This window comes from Protopterus annectens, chromosome 2.part1, assembly GCF_019279795.1.
Source record: "Protopterus annectens isolate FY-2018-M chromosome 2.part1, PAN1.0, whole genome shotgun sequence".
Classification (NCBI taxonomy): domain Eukaryota; kingdom Metazoa; phylum Chordata; order Ceratodontiformes; family Protopteridae; genus Protopterus; species Protopterus annectens.
In genome coordinates, this window is record NC_056729.1 from 1335290143 (window position 1) to 1335310369 (window position 20227).

Consider the following 20227-nt stretch of genomic DNA (forward strand, 5'->3'; position numbering starts at 1 on the left):
CCTCTCTCTTCTCTGGCCATGTTGGTATTTTAAATGAAAAAAACATATGTTTGGAAATACAAATAGCTGTAATTTTTTAGCCCTTTCTTCCTCACCACATTCCTGAACATAGTCATTACTACATTTTTTAAATGCTTCTGTTGAAGGTGTTTAGGAGGCTCAAATGGTGGCTAGTAACAGAATTTTAAATTGTTCTGTGTTCCTAATATTGGGTCCTCATTAAATCCTGACCAGTAGTTTTGCTTCTGACCATTTCTATTCCTTCTTCCAACTGATGTTTCTGTTTCTGCTTGCACCTTCTAGCTACCAATCTTCATACTCACTCTCATTGACTTCCACTGACTTACTTTCAGCTCTCTGAATCAACACATCAAACTGCAACTGGGCATCCAATCTCATCCAAGGTAGAAGCTCCTCTCTGTAAATAAATGCAGTAGCAGTCTTAGTCCAATGTATGTTGCTCATATTCTGGTTTTGCAATATTAAAGTCTAATCATATCTCCCCACTCTAAACTTTTCAATCTCTAACCTCCTCACTCTAACCTTATATAGTTCTAAAAGTAGAATCAAAGTTCAAACAACTGCAACATAATTCTTTTTTCCTTTTTGTCTGTTTGCCAATACCAAAAACATGTTTTCAACTGTCACCTTATTACCTCTCCCATATATGTAAGTGCTCCATCTACTGTTGCTCTCTTCCTAATTATATTAATGTATTATACATTATATATCTTTGCAAAAAGCATTACATTCTTTCTGACTCCATCCTAGTGGCTTTGTACCTCAGATTGCTTTTTTTTCCTAACTTGCATGATTTCTGCAGGTGAGCCTGACCCATTTGCCCTTGCTGTGGTCAGGCTTACTCTATTCCTGTACCCTACCCCTAATTCCCACCCACCCACCCTACCTACTCTTCAGTTAAACCCCTTTATCCTTCATTCTCATCCCACCAATGGAATTCATCACCACAGCCACTGCCACCACTTCCTTGTTATACTAACCATACCCAACCTTCATAATTTCACTTATTTCTATTCCAGACTTACTATCCTAACTTTTATCCTCTTCCACATCTATCCTTTCCTCATATCCAACCACTAATAAATCATTCCCTCCCCTATCCTATATACAGTATCACTGTAGTCTTTCTTTTTTCTCTAACATCTTTCAAATTGCCCATAACTCTTTTTCTACCATGTACTCATGTGCTTCCATTTCATAACATTTTCATATTACCCACAACTCTTTTTCTACTACCCATTCATCTTTTACCCATGATACTATACTGGCATTTTTTCTCCCCCTCTTAATATCTTACACCAGTCACTTAATGATAACTCTCCGAAACCTCTTTAATTACATCATCACTTTTCTTCTGCCTCATGCTTCCATTACCTCCAACCATCTTTGCTTTCTATCTAGCTTCTCTATCCCTGTCACTGTATATCTCCAGTTCTCTCGGACCATGTTATATTCCGTATTAGTCATCTTAAATCAGCTCCTAATCCTAGCTCACTTTACCTCCTTTCATCCTCTTATCTGCGCAACAGACATCCACCATCATACCAGTATATCTCACACGCTCCCAATATACATAACTTAACATCACATTACAGATGACAATTTCCCAATTGCACCTAGCCTTTTCTCTTCAACCTATATCCATCTTTGTAAATATAGTTTCCAAATTCATGAGACTATTCAGTAGAAACTATGTCAAGGAAAAACAAACGAAAAAAAACACAAAATGAAGCTATAGCTTCTCATCCTATTACCACATTCCTCTAAACTTAAAACTAAGTGGTGACATATATCCTAATCCTGGCCCTACAAAGTAACTTCTATCAAAACAAGCAACTGTTTCCCCCATCGTAATAATAACTCATTATCCACATAAATGCTCTACACTCCATATGTTTTACATTAACATCAGAAGTATCTATAAGAAAATAGTTGCATTTCATGCATGGCTAACCTTACACTCGCCAGATATCATTTTAATTACAGAAACGTGGCAGAAAGCAGAAATAAAAGGCAATGAAATCTTACCCCCAGGCTATACTATCCTTAGAGCTGTTAGAAAACACAAAAGAGCAGGAAGAGTTGTTATTGTTTATAAAAAACATTCTCTAGAAAACACACACTCTCTCTCTCTTGCTCTCTCTCCATGCACATCCTCCCAGTTTAACAACACTGAAATCCTCATCACTTCCCTCAAACTAAACCAGCATAAATCCTTAAAAATAATAGGCATTTACATTCCTGCTGGCAAAAAAAAAAACAGCACAGCAGAAGAATTTTTCACCTGTGGCTTATCAAACGTGCCACTAGAAAAACTAACCCTTGGTGATGTTAAGATTAACTTACTCTTAGTTTCCTCAAATAGCCCTGAAGATGCTATAAACCTAGATAGCCTGCCCCAATGGATTACCAGACTCACGTGTTACAATAAAACAATGATAAAGGGATAACTCTGGACTGGATTTTAACCTCATCACCTGACAAATGTGTATTCTCTGGCACCCTGTCTAACTTACTAAATGACTGCCTTATCACAGACAGCTCAATAAATCAATTTGTCGTCTATCTATCCCCCAGAGTCTATCACCCAGAGACTCCCTATGCTGTCGAACAAAATCCCAGTACATGTGAGACAGAGCACCTCTCTGGCTTTGTTCAAGAGAAATCTTGACCAATGGATGGGAGATCGCAGATATACCCCAGGGATTATCTCAGTGTCACTGCTTGACAGAGGCACAGCAAAATAATGGGCATAGTATCCTCCAAACTAAAGGGGTGGCAAAAGCCACAAAACTCTGGGCTAGGCTTATAAATGCCCTTGGGCAGATAGCCTAGTATGAACCTATGAACCTATCTCATTTCAACATACTAACAATAATCTCTAACCTAAAACAAGGAAAACAAAATGATTTCTGATTGCAGGCCTGTTCTGTTTGCCCTCATTACACTCTGGCTCACTCCATTCCTTTAGATGACACTGTAACTGAGATCAGTAGCACTTTTTAAGTATCTTAAAAGAACATGCTCCATTAAGAACCAACAGTTTTAAAGCCAACCCTGCCCCATGGCTATCCATACATGCTAAACAAATCATGAAGCAGAGAGATGAAACCGGGAAAGTCTGGTCCACAAATAAAACCCAACACAATTTTTAGACTTACAGACAACTCAAAAACCATTCCAAATACTGCATGCATCTGATAAGAAAAAAATACTACTCAAACTTTCAAGTGTCATGGGTCATTCTACACAACCTACTGCCACAACAACAAACCCTAATGATCCACAAAACATTCTAAACAAATGACTCATAAAAAGTTCCAGACTAGTATGCCAAAGACTGTTTGTAAAACACTTTGATTATAGCAAAGTCCACAAAGCATTGTCAGTCTAGTCCACTCCCACTTCATAAACTCTTTGTCTTACTTAGCAACTCAGACTTCCCAAATACAGACACTCCAACTCAGCCAGCTAAACACCCTCACACCTTTCTCCTTCCAATCAGTCCCTACCACAATCATTAAAATACATCGCCTAAAGTTAAGTTTACTTCTGTAATGCCAGATTACCAGCCAAATACATTAAATTAGCTGCTGAAACATTGGCCCACTCAGTGTCCACTCCGTTAAAGAATCACACATACCCTTACTTCGGAGGAAGTGCTATATTCTGCCACTTTACAAAGGTGGCAACACTACCTACATTACCAACTGCAGACCTAATGCAATATTATCTCCTGTCCAAAACATTAACAAAATGCATACAGATTCAATGCAACACATCATACAATTTTCTCCCCCCATCCTAATCACAACACAGTTTTCACCTGTATCACAGCACCCCTGCTGCTCTACTTAACTTCATTAATGTTGTCAATATAAACAGGAATGAAGGTAACATATCAGCCTTCTTCTTGACCTGTCCAAAGCTTTCAACATTGTCTCACATCACATTCTCCTACAAAAGCTCACAAAATTAGTCCATAATCTATGTCATTTCAGCACACTAATCTCTAACCTAAAACAAGTAAACTGGAATAATTTCTGCTGGCAGGCAGAGCAGTTAGATGGCAAAATGATTTCTCTTTTTATTTTTAGATACCTGTTGGAGTCCCCCAAAGTGTCATTGTCTGCCCCATTCCCTTTAATATATTCAACAGTGACATTTGCACAATAACCAAAAATTCCTCTATAATATAGTATGCTGATAACTCCACTCTTATCTCCTCAGCCAAAAACCTGTGCAGTCTACAAAAAATAACTCCATACTCCTTCACTTCAATAGAGACCTGGGTAACCAAATCACAATTATGTTTTTATTTATTATTTAACATTTCAAAATCCAAGCGAAAATAAGGAGATGAGATGGATTATTATTTATTTAATGTTTGTTAACTGGGAAAGTCCAACTTGGAACGAAGCCAATTTTCAGCGGAGGCCTGGGGAGAAAGGCTCCAAATGCATGTCTTTGTAATGTGGGAGGAAACCGGAGCACCTGGAGGAAACCCACACGAACGCAGAGAGGACATGCAGACTCCACACAGAAGGCACCCCAGCCGAGAATTTAACCGGATAACCTCTTGCTGTGAGGCGACAATGCTACCGCTGCATCACTGCACCACTGCACCGTACAGTTGAAAGCACACTTAGGGAAAGGATTGAATGATCACATAGCTATCACGGCAACACTAAGGGGCAGGAGCTTGAGGAAACATTAGGCTGTGTTGAGCTTCATTACAATAATTTTTATTTTTATTTATTTTTATTTTTCTGACCCAGTATATTTTAGTATCACTTTAGTATGTATTTTAATATGCAGTTGATACATTTCATTTAGATATGTTTAATATGTCTTTAAATGATGTAATATTATTTTATTGGCTATTTTGAATTTTACGATGTATAAAAGGAAGTGATGTATTTGTATTTGTGAGGTCTGAGGAAGCAATTTTATTTGTGAAAGCGCTTACCTTACTATCTGTCGTTTCAATAAATGCATGTTTTTTAACTTAATTTACCTGCCTTTCTGCTGATGCTTGGATTTTGGAATTTTTACTTATTTATTTAACATTTAGGTGTTTTTTTCATTTGTAAATTATTTAACATTTGTTTACTGGGGAAGTCCAACTTGGAATGACCCAATTTTTAGCAGAGGCCCAACGAGAAATGCTTTAGACACATGTCTTTGTAATGTGGGAGGAAACAAGCGCACCCAGAGGAAACCCACACAAATGCAGGGAGGACATGCAGAACTCTGCACAGAAGGCACAGGATCCACCAAGTTACATACACACTCAAGTCATTACATCACAGATACCAATATAATTCTGTCATAGATCTTGGAGTCAGGATCCACCAAGTTACATACACACTCAAGTCACTACACTACAGGTACCAGTATGATTCTGTCATAGACCTTGGAGCCAGGATCCACCAAGTTACATATGCACTCAAGTCATTACACTACAGGTACCAATATTATTCAGTCATAGACCTTGGAGCAAGGCTCCAGCAATTTACATGCACACTCAAGTCATTACACCACAGGTACCAATATGATTCTGTCATAGACCTTGGAACCAGGATCCACTAAGTTACATATGCACTCAAGTCATTACACCACAGGTACCAATATGATTCTCTCATAGACCTTGGAGCCAGGATCCACAAGTTACATACACACTCAAGTCATTACACCACAGGCACCAATATGATTCGGTCATAGACCTTGGAGCCAGGATCCACCAAGTTACATACACACTCAAGTCACTACACTACAGGTACCAATATGATTCTGTCATAGACCTTGGAGCCAGGATCCACAGAGTTACATACACAGTCAAGTCATTACACTACAGGTACCAATATGATTCTGTCATAGACCTTGGAGCCAGGATCCACCAAGTTACATATGCACTGAAGTCATTGCACTACAGGTACCAATATGATTCTGTCATAGACCTTGGAGCCAGGATCCAAAAGTTACATACACACTCAAGTCATTACACCAAAGGCACCAATATGATTCGGTCATAAACCTTGGAGCCAGGATCCACCAAGTTACATACACAGTCAAGTCATTACACTACAGGTACCAATATGATTCTGTCATAGACCTTGGAGCCAGGATCCACAAGTTACATACACAGTCAAGTCATTACACTACAGGTACCAATATGATTCTGTCATAGACCTTGGAGCCAGGGTCCACCAAGTTACATACACACTCAAGTCATTACACCACAGGTACCAATATGATTCTGTCATAGACCTTGGAGTCAGGATCCACCAAGTAACATATGCACTCAAGTCATTACACTACAGGTACTAATATGATTCTGTCATAGACCTTGGAGCCAGGATCCACCAAGTTACATATGCACTCAAGTCATTACACCACAGGTACCAATATGATTCGGTCATAGATCGAAGGCATTCCATCATAGTCCATATAGGCAATAATGACCAGATACACACCTCCCTGAACTATATGAAGAGAGACATTATCGATCTCTCTATGTGTCTCAGGCAGGTTTGTTCTTTACAATGAGTATCATTCTACTTTCACCATGGATGATGCCATGGTATGAACAAAAGCTGGCTGACTGACTTCAATAATTGGCTTAGTTTCTGATGTCTTACCAGACATGATTCAATATTTGACAGCATGGAGGACATGGTTAACAGAACATGTTGCTTTGTAAAGGATGGTCTGCACCTCTCTGCCCTAGGCGTCTGAATTTTGGATAAAACTTCATCTACCCCCCCCCCTTAGAGTTTGGCAATACCTCATTGACAAACCTACCAACATAGCAAATAAAACCCAAAGAAACCTAAAGTTGTAACTACTCAGTGTTAGGAACCTGAACAGGAAACTCCACACAGTACAAGCTCTCCTCACTCTGGAGAATATAGAAATCTGTGGGTTACCGAGACAACGTTTAAAGTAAAAGAAAGTACTCCAACTGTACAAGGCTTTAGTGCCTTCCTCACATTTAGACCATCAACTGCACAGGCAGGGACAAAAGGTGGAGGAATCTCAATCTAGATTAGTAACATGCATAACATTGGTTAAATAGGATAATGTTCTGGAATGTATCTGTGTGCAAATCACCAAAGTGCCATACCATATCCTAGCAAGCTATAGGTCACCATCTTTGTCCCTAGAATCCCATAGCTCATACCTAGACCTACTGGAGACAGTTACCATTAAACCAAATACCCAATTCATGGGAGACTTTAACCACTCCTCTATATACTTGGAAACATACACAGACTCAAACTCACAGGTACAATGATTCCTGGACGTTTATTAACACAAATACTCACCCAACAGAGGTTCAAACATACTGGACCTTTTACTCATCAATATTGGAGAGTGCTGCACTGCCCCCCATGCCACATCCTCACTAGTGAAGTCAACTACAAAGCTGTCTTCTTCAAAATAAAATCAGCTCAGTAATTACAGCAAATCCTGTAACAGATGAGAACTATTCCAAAGCAAACTGCATCCTTATTGATGGTTTGTCAAACTTCAGTGTCCCTCCGAACTCTGACTTCACAGGAACCTTTGCAAAACTGTTCACAGAGATCCTGTACAACCACAAAAAATGGCTGTAAAGAGACTGCTGTACCTACTAGAAGTAAGCCCAAAACAAACTCTAAAAACAAACCACACTGATGTAATCCTAATCTTAATAGGGTATATAACAAAACGAAAACGTCATGACTAAAATCAAGAACAGCAATTACTATAATGATAAGACTTCTCTAATTAAACTACACAGGTAACTAAGAGGACTTAGTAAGTCCAACAAGGCCAATTACTAGGTCAAGATAGCTTCACAGGCTAAATACAATCACAAGGCCTTCTACAGCTATGTCAGTAACCTCAAAGGCAGTACACATCCGTGTGCCAAACTGGTGGTCAGTGGTGCCACCTTCAATAAGCAGAATAAGAAAGCAAATCTGCTTGCTGACAAATGCACCTCAAGGTTCACCTATCCTAGTGGAAAGGAAACCGTGGCCAAAACTAGGAACTGCAATGCCCAGCAAGGCAAAAAAAAATGTCATCAAACTAAATAATCAACACAAGAGTCTTATCAAGTCCACCAAAGCCAAATTTGAGGTAAAGATAGTCTCATGGGCAAAGCACAACCATAAAGTCTTCTTCAGCTATATATGCAACCTCAAAGGTAACAAACAACAGTGTGCTGAACTAACTGTAAAGGGATCAACTGTACACAGCCAGAGGATATAGTAAATGTACTGACAAAGACTGACAAATGTTGCTCCAATTTTACTCCACTGTCCTCCAACACCTCCCAAGAGATTACCTCTATCATAACTCTCCCAGGTATCACAAACAAACAGGTCCTCAATGTACTCTTCAAAGCAAAATAAATGCTGCATCTATAGGTCCTGATATTATTCTAGGTTGCCTCCTGAACAGCATGAAACAAGATGTATCTGGACCTTTAGGGTCATTGTTCTACCTTAGCCTGCAAACTGGCTTCATGCCTAGTGAATGGGGGAATGCAACACCTATTCCTCTTCATAAGAGTGAGAAATGTACTGACCCAGGTAATTACAGACTTATGAGTCTGAGTAGTGTCATAGGTAAGGTCATGGAAACAATTATCATGGATATTATAAAGAAAAACATAGGAAATCTTCAGACATGGGAAATCTTCAGACACTAAATCCAAAATAGTTTACATTTGGAGGGGTAGCTCATGTCTGCTCAGCCTGGTGGACTTCTTCGAGAAAGTCACCAAAGTTTTGGATGAGGGTAAAAGGGTACACACTGCCTGCTGTCACTGGCCAAGGCATTCAACAATATTCCTTATTTGGGTATTCCTGACAAACTCATGAAATTAGGATTAAAGCCCAATGCCACCCTTTGGATAGCCAACTGGCAGACACGTCAAACACAGGCACTCAGGATAGAGGCCTACCTCCACAAAAAGCCAGTCACCAGTGGAGTCCCACATGTTTGTGCTGTTCCAGGCATATGCAACAACTTGAATGCTTACAGAGATTCCTTACAGAAAACAACAACAAAAAAAAAAAAAACAAGGCATAAACCACATGAAATACACAGACTCCCTCAAAAGCCTTATCTTTATAATCAGTCTCCTACAGACCACTGAGATAAGGCATCATCTGATCTAGTACAGAGGGACTTGTTGCACATTACTAAGCCTAACAGCATTAGAAATATCCAATCTAAGGACTTAAACTTGTTTGCAACAAACAGAACATGTTGGTGGGACACATATATGTCTCAGACACTATCCCTGTTTTGGAATAAACTTCGCGTCCATGTGGAGAAGTGCTCATTTTTTCAACCTATTCACACATATCCTGGAACAGTGGATGGGCAATGGAAAATTTACTCCAGGACTTGCACCTATCCCCTTATTGGACAGAGGCAGATTGTAAATGCTCTGCCACCTTAACACAACTATATATGCCCCTGGGTAATTTATTCCATTGTTTATATATCGGAATTCATGTCTACACTTAAAAAGGCCGATTAGGGGCATTAGCCTAAATCACCAATGAACCCATGTGCCTCACTTATCGAGACATAATGGATTCTGTAGTACAAGACCTCTTATACTTTCAGAAATCAAACAATCCTACAAATAGTAGGACGAGAGGCCTACATCTGTTTAAACAAATAAACAACATAAAGTGTAAAGATAGATTTGTCACACAGTGCCTACCTCTTCTCTGAAACAAGCATCTTCTCTAAATTAACTATGTTCCTTCAAAATGGACCTAGATAATTAAATGAACATTCATAAACTCACCCCTGGTATGACTGTCTGTCCCTTCTTCAAGAGGCCTAGGGTGAATATTGTCAATGTGTAAATGGCCTCCTGGGCTAGTTGTCTTGTACTTTCTATAATTTAATGAATACAAAGAACAGATTACCCACAGTGGTTACAACAGAGTTTGACCATATGAAAACAGCTTTCTGACATTCACATATTTGATTTGATTTTTATTTTTCATTTATTTTTATTTTATTTCACTTTTTTTGTCAGTCAGAGGCAGTGTTGTTTGTCTCCAGCTCTGTTATAATCATGTCTCAGGCAATGGCTCCTGGGTACAAACATTTGGTTTTATTTGTAAGAAATCTTTTTAGTTTATTGAAAATACATAAAGAGTGGTGAGCATCCTAACTTACATTGAACAGACTTCCAAAGCTTGGGACCAGATACTGAAAAGTAAATTTCCTCCAAAGAGCAGGTTGAGTTACGATATATGAAGAAAATGAGACTGGAGAGGAAGACGAGAAGGAGATGGAATAATAAAGGGTTATTTTAAAAGTCGTAAAGATGAGGGGAAAGACTAATATGGGGCAGTTTCCAAAGTTTAACAATCTGTACATGAAATAACAAGATATGTATGTGGACAGAGCAGCAAGAGTTAACCTGCCAGCTCTGGCTATGAAAGTACACAGGTGTCCTAGTCCTGCTGACTGAAGAAGCAAGCAGCAGATTTTGTTGGAAAAACAGTTTGAAAATGCATGCTGTTGTTGGTAGAGTTACAGGATGAGCAGAGTGTATTTAAGGCTATATCTTACCCAGTAACATTTTGATGTTTGGCTCTGAGTCTATTATTTATAATTTCTTTCCTCCTAGATCAGAAAAATAAATTATTTTTTTAATTACCATACCTCTCCTATTTGAATGATTTCTTCTAAAGTAACATAACCAAACAAATATTTAACCATCAGTTAGGTACATACCAGTCATATTAAAGGTCAGCGTAGACTACATATAGAGGAAGTGACTTCCTTTTTTATTTTTGATTGCAGTCACAGTGAAGTCTTTTTTTAATATCTTTATTAAATTATCTCTTAAGATATAGGAAAAGATACATGAACAGGACAGAGAACAATCTATTTTAATATTTTTCCATTTAATTACAATATACATCACATCTATTTTCTTTGCTACTGTCACAAGGCCAGCATTAAAAAAATTGCTAAATTTGTGCCTTCCCTTAAGCTTCACTCCTCCTCCTCCTGTACATTATTCCGCATGTATTGTTACCACAGTTTCCATTTACTTCTATGTAATTTGCTCATTCCCTTTTCTAAACAACCCTCTTCTAGTTCTTTTATCACTTATAATATTTAATATGTCAAATATACTTGATGCAGACTTTGATTTCCATTTTTTAAAAACAAAACAGTGTAAAAAACTTCTCTGTGTGGAAGATTTTCAGTCCATATATTTCTAGTTAATCACTGTATATTAATCAGATCAGACAATAGTAGTAGAAGTAGCGAACGTAAACTCGTCAAGTCAAAAAGTAATAATAGAAAATATATAATTCTACAGCATTACTAAGTATTCGAAAGTAATCCAAGCAAGGCAGGCAGTCTGTTTCCAGTCGAAAATCCTTTATTAAGTACACAGACAAGCGATCCAAGTAAAACAAAAATAGAGTAATAATTTCCTCACAAGCTTTCTAAATATATATATACTTTTTATCAGGCATGGGAATGGATTATTGTGCTGTAAAACAAAGTGTTATTGGTACACATGTTAAATTCACATCCCTTCCCCCATCAGTGTGACATTCGAGCTGGTCCTGCCCTACCTAGTAGCTGTCATAATAATATATAGCCCTAATGTACTTTAATGGTACATATTATTTAACCAAATTATTAAGTAGATTATTAAGTCTGTGATTTTATACAAGGCAATATACTACATGGCTGGAAATATATCAACCTTAGTTCATTTTGTGATCAAAAATTATATATAAATATATACGTATACATTTTACATGTAAAAAATAATTTCTAATTTCATAACCTATTGTTAACAAAGATCGCTTTCGTCCTTATAGACTTCTTCAGGTCTGTATACAAGAACCCTAAAAACCTATATAATTTTATAATTAGTTAGTATTGTTATTACCATAATTTTGAATAAAGTGGAAAAACATATATATATATATATATATATATATATATATATATATATATGTATATATATATATATGTGTGTGTGTATGATGATGGAAACAAAATATACACTTAAATTTCAAATGATTTAAAATGGTATTTAAAACCAATTTGTAGAAAAAAATAAAATAAAATACAATTAGTCATGTAAACAATGTGGCAATTTTCTAAGTTCCAGTGCAATTTTAATTGAACAGTAGTAGTTTAGTCTAGGCTTTCTAACACCACTACATCAAACACTAGCTGCTTTCGAAGTGAAATGTGAGATGGATATCAGGAAACTGCTTAAAAAACCTCCAAAGAAAAAAATTTATAACTTAACACAGAGAGAAAGAAAAGCATTGCTTGAGCTAGGCAATGATAAATCCAGGCGTGTAATGAAGGCAGACAAGGGAGGAGGTATACTTGTAACTGATACCACTAGCTACAACCAAAAGATAGAGAACATGCTGGAGGATAACAGATTTTATGAGTTATTTGCCATGGATGACATAAAAAGAGCATATGATTTATGGAACACTAATCTCACCACATTATGGGAAGAAAAACTTATCACTGAAAATCTTTATAATTATTTATGGAGCCCATGCCCACGTTTACCTTACTTTTTTGGAATACCAAAGCCACACGCGAACAGAGAAGACCCACCTTATAGGCCGGTGGTAGCAAGTGGAGGTTCCCTTACTGAAGCCACAGCCATTTACCTTGATTACTTGCTGAAACCTCTAGCAGAAAAGAATAAGTCATACATAAGAGCTTCAATGGATTTTTTGAAGAAGATAAAAAACATTACAGTGGAAGCTGACAGTATTTTGGTAACTACTGATGTGAAATCCTTTACACAGTGCTCCCTCACAATTACTGTATAACAGCAGCTATGGAGTCTTTTAAGAAACATAATCAGGGTACACAGGCACAACTGCAAACGTTAAGCTCATTAATCTTGTACTGGACTTCAGTTTCTTTACTTTCAATGGCAAACACTACAAACAAAAAACTGGTATAGCAATGGGGGCTGCCATGGCTCCCAGCATAGCTAACATAGCCCTGGGCAAATGGGAGGAGGACTTTGTGTTAAACAACACAGACTACATGCAGCATATCACATGCTATTTACGTTTTATTGACAATGTCTTTATTGTGTGGGTAGGTGAGACCTTGCAGCTTGGAGATTTTATCACTTACCTCAATCAAACAACCCCCTTCCTGAAGTTTACCTCTTCCCATAGCTGTACTTCAACCACTTTCTTAGATATGCAGATTTCCAAGGACACCAACAATAACAGAATCACCACTGATCTATTCAGAAAACCAACGAGGGTTAACTTATTACTCCACAGTAAAAGTCTACATCCTACAAAAACCAAGTATAATGTAGTGAAATCCCAAGACTATAGATTAGCTCGAGTTACCACAGAGATGGAACCATTTTTGAGAAACCTGAACAACTTAGAGAATGATTTTCTAGTGAGAGGCTATGAAAGTCAGATGTTAAAAAACATCCTGGAACCCATTATAGAACTGAAAAGGACTGAAGCACCTTCACTCAACCTACCCAGTAGAAAAATGTTAAGTAATCCCACAGAGAATAACAAATGCAAAAATAGCTGCATCCTGACATACACTTTGGATTATCACAGTATCAAAAATATTATTGAAGAAAACTGGGACATTGTCACAGGAAACCCTTTTCTGATTAACATCTTAGGTGAAGCCCCATCATTTGTTTATAGGAAGACCAGGAATATTAGAAGTTTTGTTGAATTTAAACCTAGACCATGTGAGAGAAGCACTAAAAGATGTGAAACTAATTGCACATTTTGTATATTTATGCAGCAAGGTGATAGTTTTTATTACCCTTATTTAAAGAAGATCATTAAAACCAGTGCAGAGGGTGACTGTAACACTAAAAAAAGTAATTTACAGGGCACAGTGCAATGAATGTGATGCATTCTATGTGTGCAAGACTGTAAATAAACTCAAGCGAAGAATTTCATGTCATCTGTCAGAAATCCGCTCTGGATGTAAAAATAATGCACTAGCCAAACACCTTTCTCTTCATAAACGACACACAGGTTTTAAGTTCCAGATCCTGGATCGCATAGACATGGGTGATCTTGAAGGAGACATCCCGAATATTCTGGAGAAACATGAACTCATGTGGCAATTAAAGCTGAACTCTTTTAGAAAGCCTGGACTAAACTACTACTGTTCAATTAAAAGTGCACTGGAACTTAGAAAATTGCCACATTGTTTACATGACTAACTGTATTTTATTTTATTTTTTTCTACAAATTGGTTTTAAATACCATTTTAAATCATTTGAAATTTAAGTGTATATTTTGTTTCCATCATCATACACATACACATATATATATATATATATATATATATATATATATATATATATATATATTTTTTTTTTTTTTCTGGTTCTCTTTTTTCCACTTTATTCAAAATGATGGTAATAACAATACTAACTAATTATACAATTATATAGGTTTTTAAGGTTCTTGTACACAGACCTGAAGAAGTCTAGAAGGATGAAAGTGATCTTTGTTAACAATAGGTTATGAAAATAGAAACTGATTTTTACATGTAAAATGTATATGTATATATTTATATATAATTTTTGATCGCAAAATGAACTAAGGTTGATATATTTCCAGCCATGTAGTATATTGCCTTGTATAAAATCACAGACTTAATAATCTACTTAATAATTTGGTTAAATAAGATGTACCATTAAAGTACATTAGGGCTATATATTATTATAACAGCTACTAGGTAGGGCAGGACCAGTTCGAATATCACACTGATGGGGGAAGGGATGTGAATTTAACATGTGTACCAGTAACACTTTGTTTTACAGCACAATAAACCACTCCCATGCCTGATAAAAAGTATGTATATATTTAGAAAGCTTGTGAGGAAATTATTACTCTATTTATGTTTGACTTGGATCGCTTGTCTGTGTACTTAATAAAGGATTTTCGACTGGAAACAGACTGCCTGCCTTGCTTGGTTTACTTTCGAATACTTAGTAATGCTATATATAGAATTATATATTTTCTATTATTACTTTTTGACTTGACGAGTTTACGTTCGCTACTTCTACTACTATTGTCTGATCTAATTAATATACAGTGATTAACTAGAAATAAATGGACTGAAAATCTTCCACACAGAGAAGTTTCTTACACTGTTTTGTTTTTAGACCCACTACACTTTAGTGGGTTGTTTTGAGACTTCGGGGATACCACGGCAATTACTTGTTTCTTGTGATTTCCATTTTTTAGTACAACAGAATTAAAATGAATAAGGACTTCCTATGCCAAGACAATTCAGATCTTGTATCCCAGCTCAAAAGAATCATTTCCTTACTTATAGCCATTTGCTCACTCAATATTTCTGACAGATTGCTCTGTAGGGAATTTTTAAAATCTGCCAACTCATTACGCTCCCAAAACATATGTTCCCAGTTACCTCTTTCATCGGATCATAGGAGATCATAGGAGATTATTAGGCTATCAACCCAGAGGTCATTTCAAGCCTAGCTGTTTCATCCCAGTATAATACCATAGATACTCTAGTCAATACCCAGGACTGTATTTAGTAATGACTGCCCATGTCCAGGATGCTTATAGGCACTATCCCTAGTAAGAATTTATGGTGCCTCATCCACTCTTCCAGCTTCCTTTTGAACAGTGTCATAGAGGTGTTCTGCTTCATGTGAATTGGTAGCCTATTCTAAAGCTGCAGCAGTCACTGTAATACAAATCTGTCCCTCCAGCACATCCTGTTCAAGTCACAGGCCATATTTAGGTCTCTGGAACAGGAAGCTCTAGTCCTGTTTGATTTACAGATGTGCAGCAAATTCATTAGGTTTGAGTCGGAGATTGCTCTGTAAGCCAGGTATAAGTCTCCCCTAAGAAGTCTATATAGTACTGAGTATAGTGACAGGGACTTTATTCGGTCTGTGGAAGGCACATGCTGGAGTCTCTTGATCTTCTTTGTTAGAAACCTCTGAGGTCTCTCCAGTTGCTGCAGGTGCTTTGTGCGGTACATGCCAGAAGGGGGGGTTATACTAAATTATGGACCTGATTAGTGATGAGTATAGAGGGGTTATAACCTCCTTTGCTGTAGAGGTGATGCCTTTGCTAATCAAGTGCGCTACATAGAAGACCTTCCTTACTACAGTAGACACATTGTGGTCAATGTTAAGGTCGCAATCTACTTGTGATCTCAGATCCCTTACAACTTTGTAGGTATATAATGTATTGTTAATTTGATAGTGTGAAGGGACATTGTTTTTACTGAAGGAAATGAAGATGCATTTCTTTGCATTTAGTTTGAGACCATGACTAAGATACCAGTTGTTGTTCTGTGTAAGACCCTCCTGAAGTATACTGACATAATTTGGGGATTCGATAATTGCACCCTGTTTGTAGTCATCTGCAAACCTGGTCAGCCACAGTCTCTTAGTTTTGGCCTGAACTTCTGAGAAGTATATAGCAAACAGTAGGGGGCCCAGCACTGAACCTTGTGGCACCCTGCTGATGACAGGTCTGATGGTTGATGTGGAGTCACCCACTTTGATATTGTGTGACCAGTTTTCTTCTCCATCACACCTCCAACATTTGCTATGTACCTGAGGAAAATTATTTGAAGTTTGGTTGGGGTATAAAAATACCCATGCAACATTTCCAAGCAAATATCCTAAACATTCTGGACCTGGCTGCATACTTAGGTTCATAGGTTCGTAGGTAGGTACAAGGTTATTGGCCCCAAGGGCCCAAGTAAGCCTAGCCAACAAGGTTCCCTGACTTACGCCACCCAAGAAAGTTATTTTCCTGTGCCCCCGGCGAGCAGAGCCACAGAAGTGATCCCCGGGGTGTATTTCCTCTTTCCCATCCACTCATCAAGATTTTTCTTGAACAGTGCTATTGAGGAGCTTTGCTTGACATAGATGGGTAGCTTGTTCCAGAGTATGGGAAGTCTCTGGGACAGGAATCTATCCCTCCAGCTTGTCCTGTTTATTGTGGTGACAAGGTTTAGGTCCCTAGAGCATGTAGCTCAGAGGGATTGGGATTTCTTTAGCTGTAGCATGTCCAACAGCTTTGGGTTTGACATAGCTTTATATGTTAAGCAGAGATCACCTCAGAGTAGGCGATATGCTACGGAGTAAAGCTAGAGTTTTTTGAGATGGTCAGTCTAGGGCATCTGAGGCCAGTAATCCTCTTTGTGAGGTACTTCTGTGGCCTTTCCAGCTGCTGCAGGTATCATGTGAGGTACATTCCAAAAGGGGCATTGTACTCTATAATGTGTCTAATGAGTGCCGAGTAGAGGAGAACAATGACCTCTTTTTTCCTGGATGAAAACCCTTTTGTGATGAGGTGTGCCACGTAGAAGGATTTCCTGACTACTGTGGCGATGTGATTCTCAAAGGAGAGACTACTGTCCACCTGGGTCCCAAGGTCTCTTATCACACATTCGGCGTTAAGTAGACTGCCACCTATGTGGTAGTTCATGGGTATAGAATTTTTACCAAAGGGGATGACAATGCACTTTTTGGCATTGAGCTTGAGGCCATGGCTCTGACACCAGGCATCTGTCTCAGTGAGGCCCTTCTGTAGCATGTCCATATTATTTGGGACTTGACTATGGCTCCTAGTTTGCAGTCATCTGCGAACTTCATTAGCCAAAGACCTTCTGTGTTAGCGTGTACTTCAGAGAAGTAGATACCAAACAGGAGCTGTCCCAGGACTGAACCCTGTGGTACTCCACTTGTCACTGGTTTGAAGTCAGATTTGGAGTCTGCAACTTTTACAGTGTGGATTCTGTCAGTGAGCCAGTTGGCAACCCATCTTGTGACATATGGATTTATACCTAATTTAGTGAGTTTAGCTATAATTCCAGAATGGGGGATGGTGTCTAATGCCTCGGTGAGGTCAAGATAGGCTATGTGAACCACCTTACCCTCATCTACGGCTTTGATGACTGCCTCAAAGAAGTCGGCCAGGTTCAGGAGACATGATCTGCCTTTCACAAACCTGAACTGGGTGGAGTCCAGAGTTTGGAGGTTACCAATGTCTTTGTTTATGAGTTCCATGATGATACGTTCCATGGCCTTACAGACCAGGCTCATCAGGCTAATAGGGCGATAGTTCCCATGATCAGTAGTGGCTCCCCCTTTGTGGAGTGTGATAACTGTTGCTGTGTGCCATTCAGTGGGCACAAAGCCTGACATGAGGCTATGATTGAACATGGTGCTTAGGTGGGGAGCCAGTTCATTCTGAAGTTCGTGTAAAATGTAGCCTGGGATGTTGTCCGGTCCCATGGATGCTGTGTTTTTGGCTTTAGAGAGTGCAGATTTTACCTGCGTAGTTGTGATTACAGGGACTCTGCATTCTTCCTGTATAGATATGGGCCCTTTAGGGGGTGAGAGGGGGGTAAAGTTAGCACTGAACCTATCTGACAGGATTTTGGCAATATCAGTTGGTTCTGTAATTTTTGTGCCATTGTACTGTAACTCAGAGTAGATCTGGGTGTTGCCATTGAGATTCTTGACATAGCTATAGAATGCTTTCTGGTTGTCCCTAGAGTCAGTGGTGATTTTGTTTTTGTAGCTAGCTTTGGAGGATCTTATAAGGGATCTCAGCTTCTTACTGAGGCTGAACAGGGAGATCCTCCACTCATGGGATTTTATTCTCTTTTGCAACAGTTTCTTACTTCTGTTGTAGAGTTTTTTTATGGCAAGAGACCATGGCAAGAGACCACCAGATTGACTTCCTTTTTTTGGAGGATAGTGTCCTGGTTCTGTTTGGGATAGCATGATCCATGCACTTGTGTAAGTGTTTATACAGTGCATTTGTGTAGGATTCAGCAATCATAACTATATTGTCCATCTGCATGGGTGTCATAAAGTTTGCCACTTCTGTCTTAAGAAGCATGAAGTTGGCTTTGGAGAAATTTTCCTTAATAGGGGGTGGGGGCGGGATGTGCATATCTAGGGTGATTAGCTTATGGTCGGATCTGACCAATGAGGAGTTAACTCTAGGTGTGGAACACTGATCACTTATGTTGGTAATGACTAGGTTTAGGATATTGTTTCCCCTGGTGGGGGTGTGGATAAGTTGATCCAGGGCATTGGTATTTATGAATTCCAGAAAGTATTGAGCGAAGGAGTTGGTACATGAGTAGTTTTCCCAGTTAATGGTGGGGTAGTTGAAATTGCTCATTATTAGGGTGTTTGGTTGAACCCTAATATTTTCCAGTATATCAAGAAAAGAGGACTGGGAATCCTGGGGCATGGTGGGGGATCTGTAGCAAGCTACAATTTGGATTGAAGTTTTGCCCAGAGTTAGTTACACTTGGATAAACTTGGATGCATTATGCTGAGCAACTAGCCTGGAGGTGTGGATATCCTTAATGAACATGGACACATCTCCGCCTTTGGTGTTCCAGTCCAGGTTAGATGGCTGAAAAGTGTAGTATGAGTGATAGTCTGGTAATGCAGGGGTGCTCTCTGGAGCCTTGACCCAGGTCTCAGTCACTGCACAGATATCGATGTTCTCCATTTTAAGGAATGCCTTGAGGGAGTGCATTTTGAGATTTAGACTTCTAGCATTGAGTAGCTTTACCCTCAGTTTTTGCTTGCCTGTTCTTGTTACGGTGGTGAATTTGTCATTTAAACCTTGCCTGAAAAAAGCACTATAGGGGCGGCAAGAGCCTTAGCCACTACCTGGAATCCCAGGGGTGACAGGTGCAGGCCACCTCTGGCAAAGCATCATGGTCTGTCGACCATGTCATCCCACACAGACAGATGCTGGATCCCCTTAGAATGACATCAGAAGCTTAGCCAATTGTTGAAGTCGATCATTTTTTCCTTGTACTGCACTCTCACTCTGGGCAATGGCAGGATGCTACTCAGGGCTAGGGTCATACCTGCCTGGGATACAAGATCAGAGAGCTCTTCCATGTCTCTTTTCATGTAGTCCAGGGAGGTATGTCTCAGGTCATTCAAACCAACATGGACAATGACAGAGTCATATTTGTACTTGTTGTGGAGTGACCTGAGTGCATGCATTATGTGGCGGAGACTGGCACCTGACAGGCAGCTGACAGTAACCTTCTGCTTGTTTAGCCTGGTGAGTGGGACATCAGTGTGCCTGACTATAGAGTCACCTATGACTAGTGTGTTGGGTATGGTGTT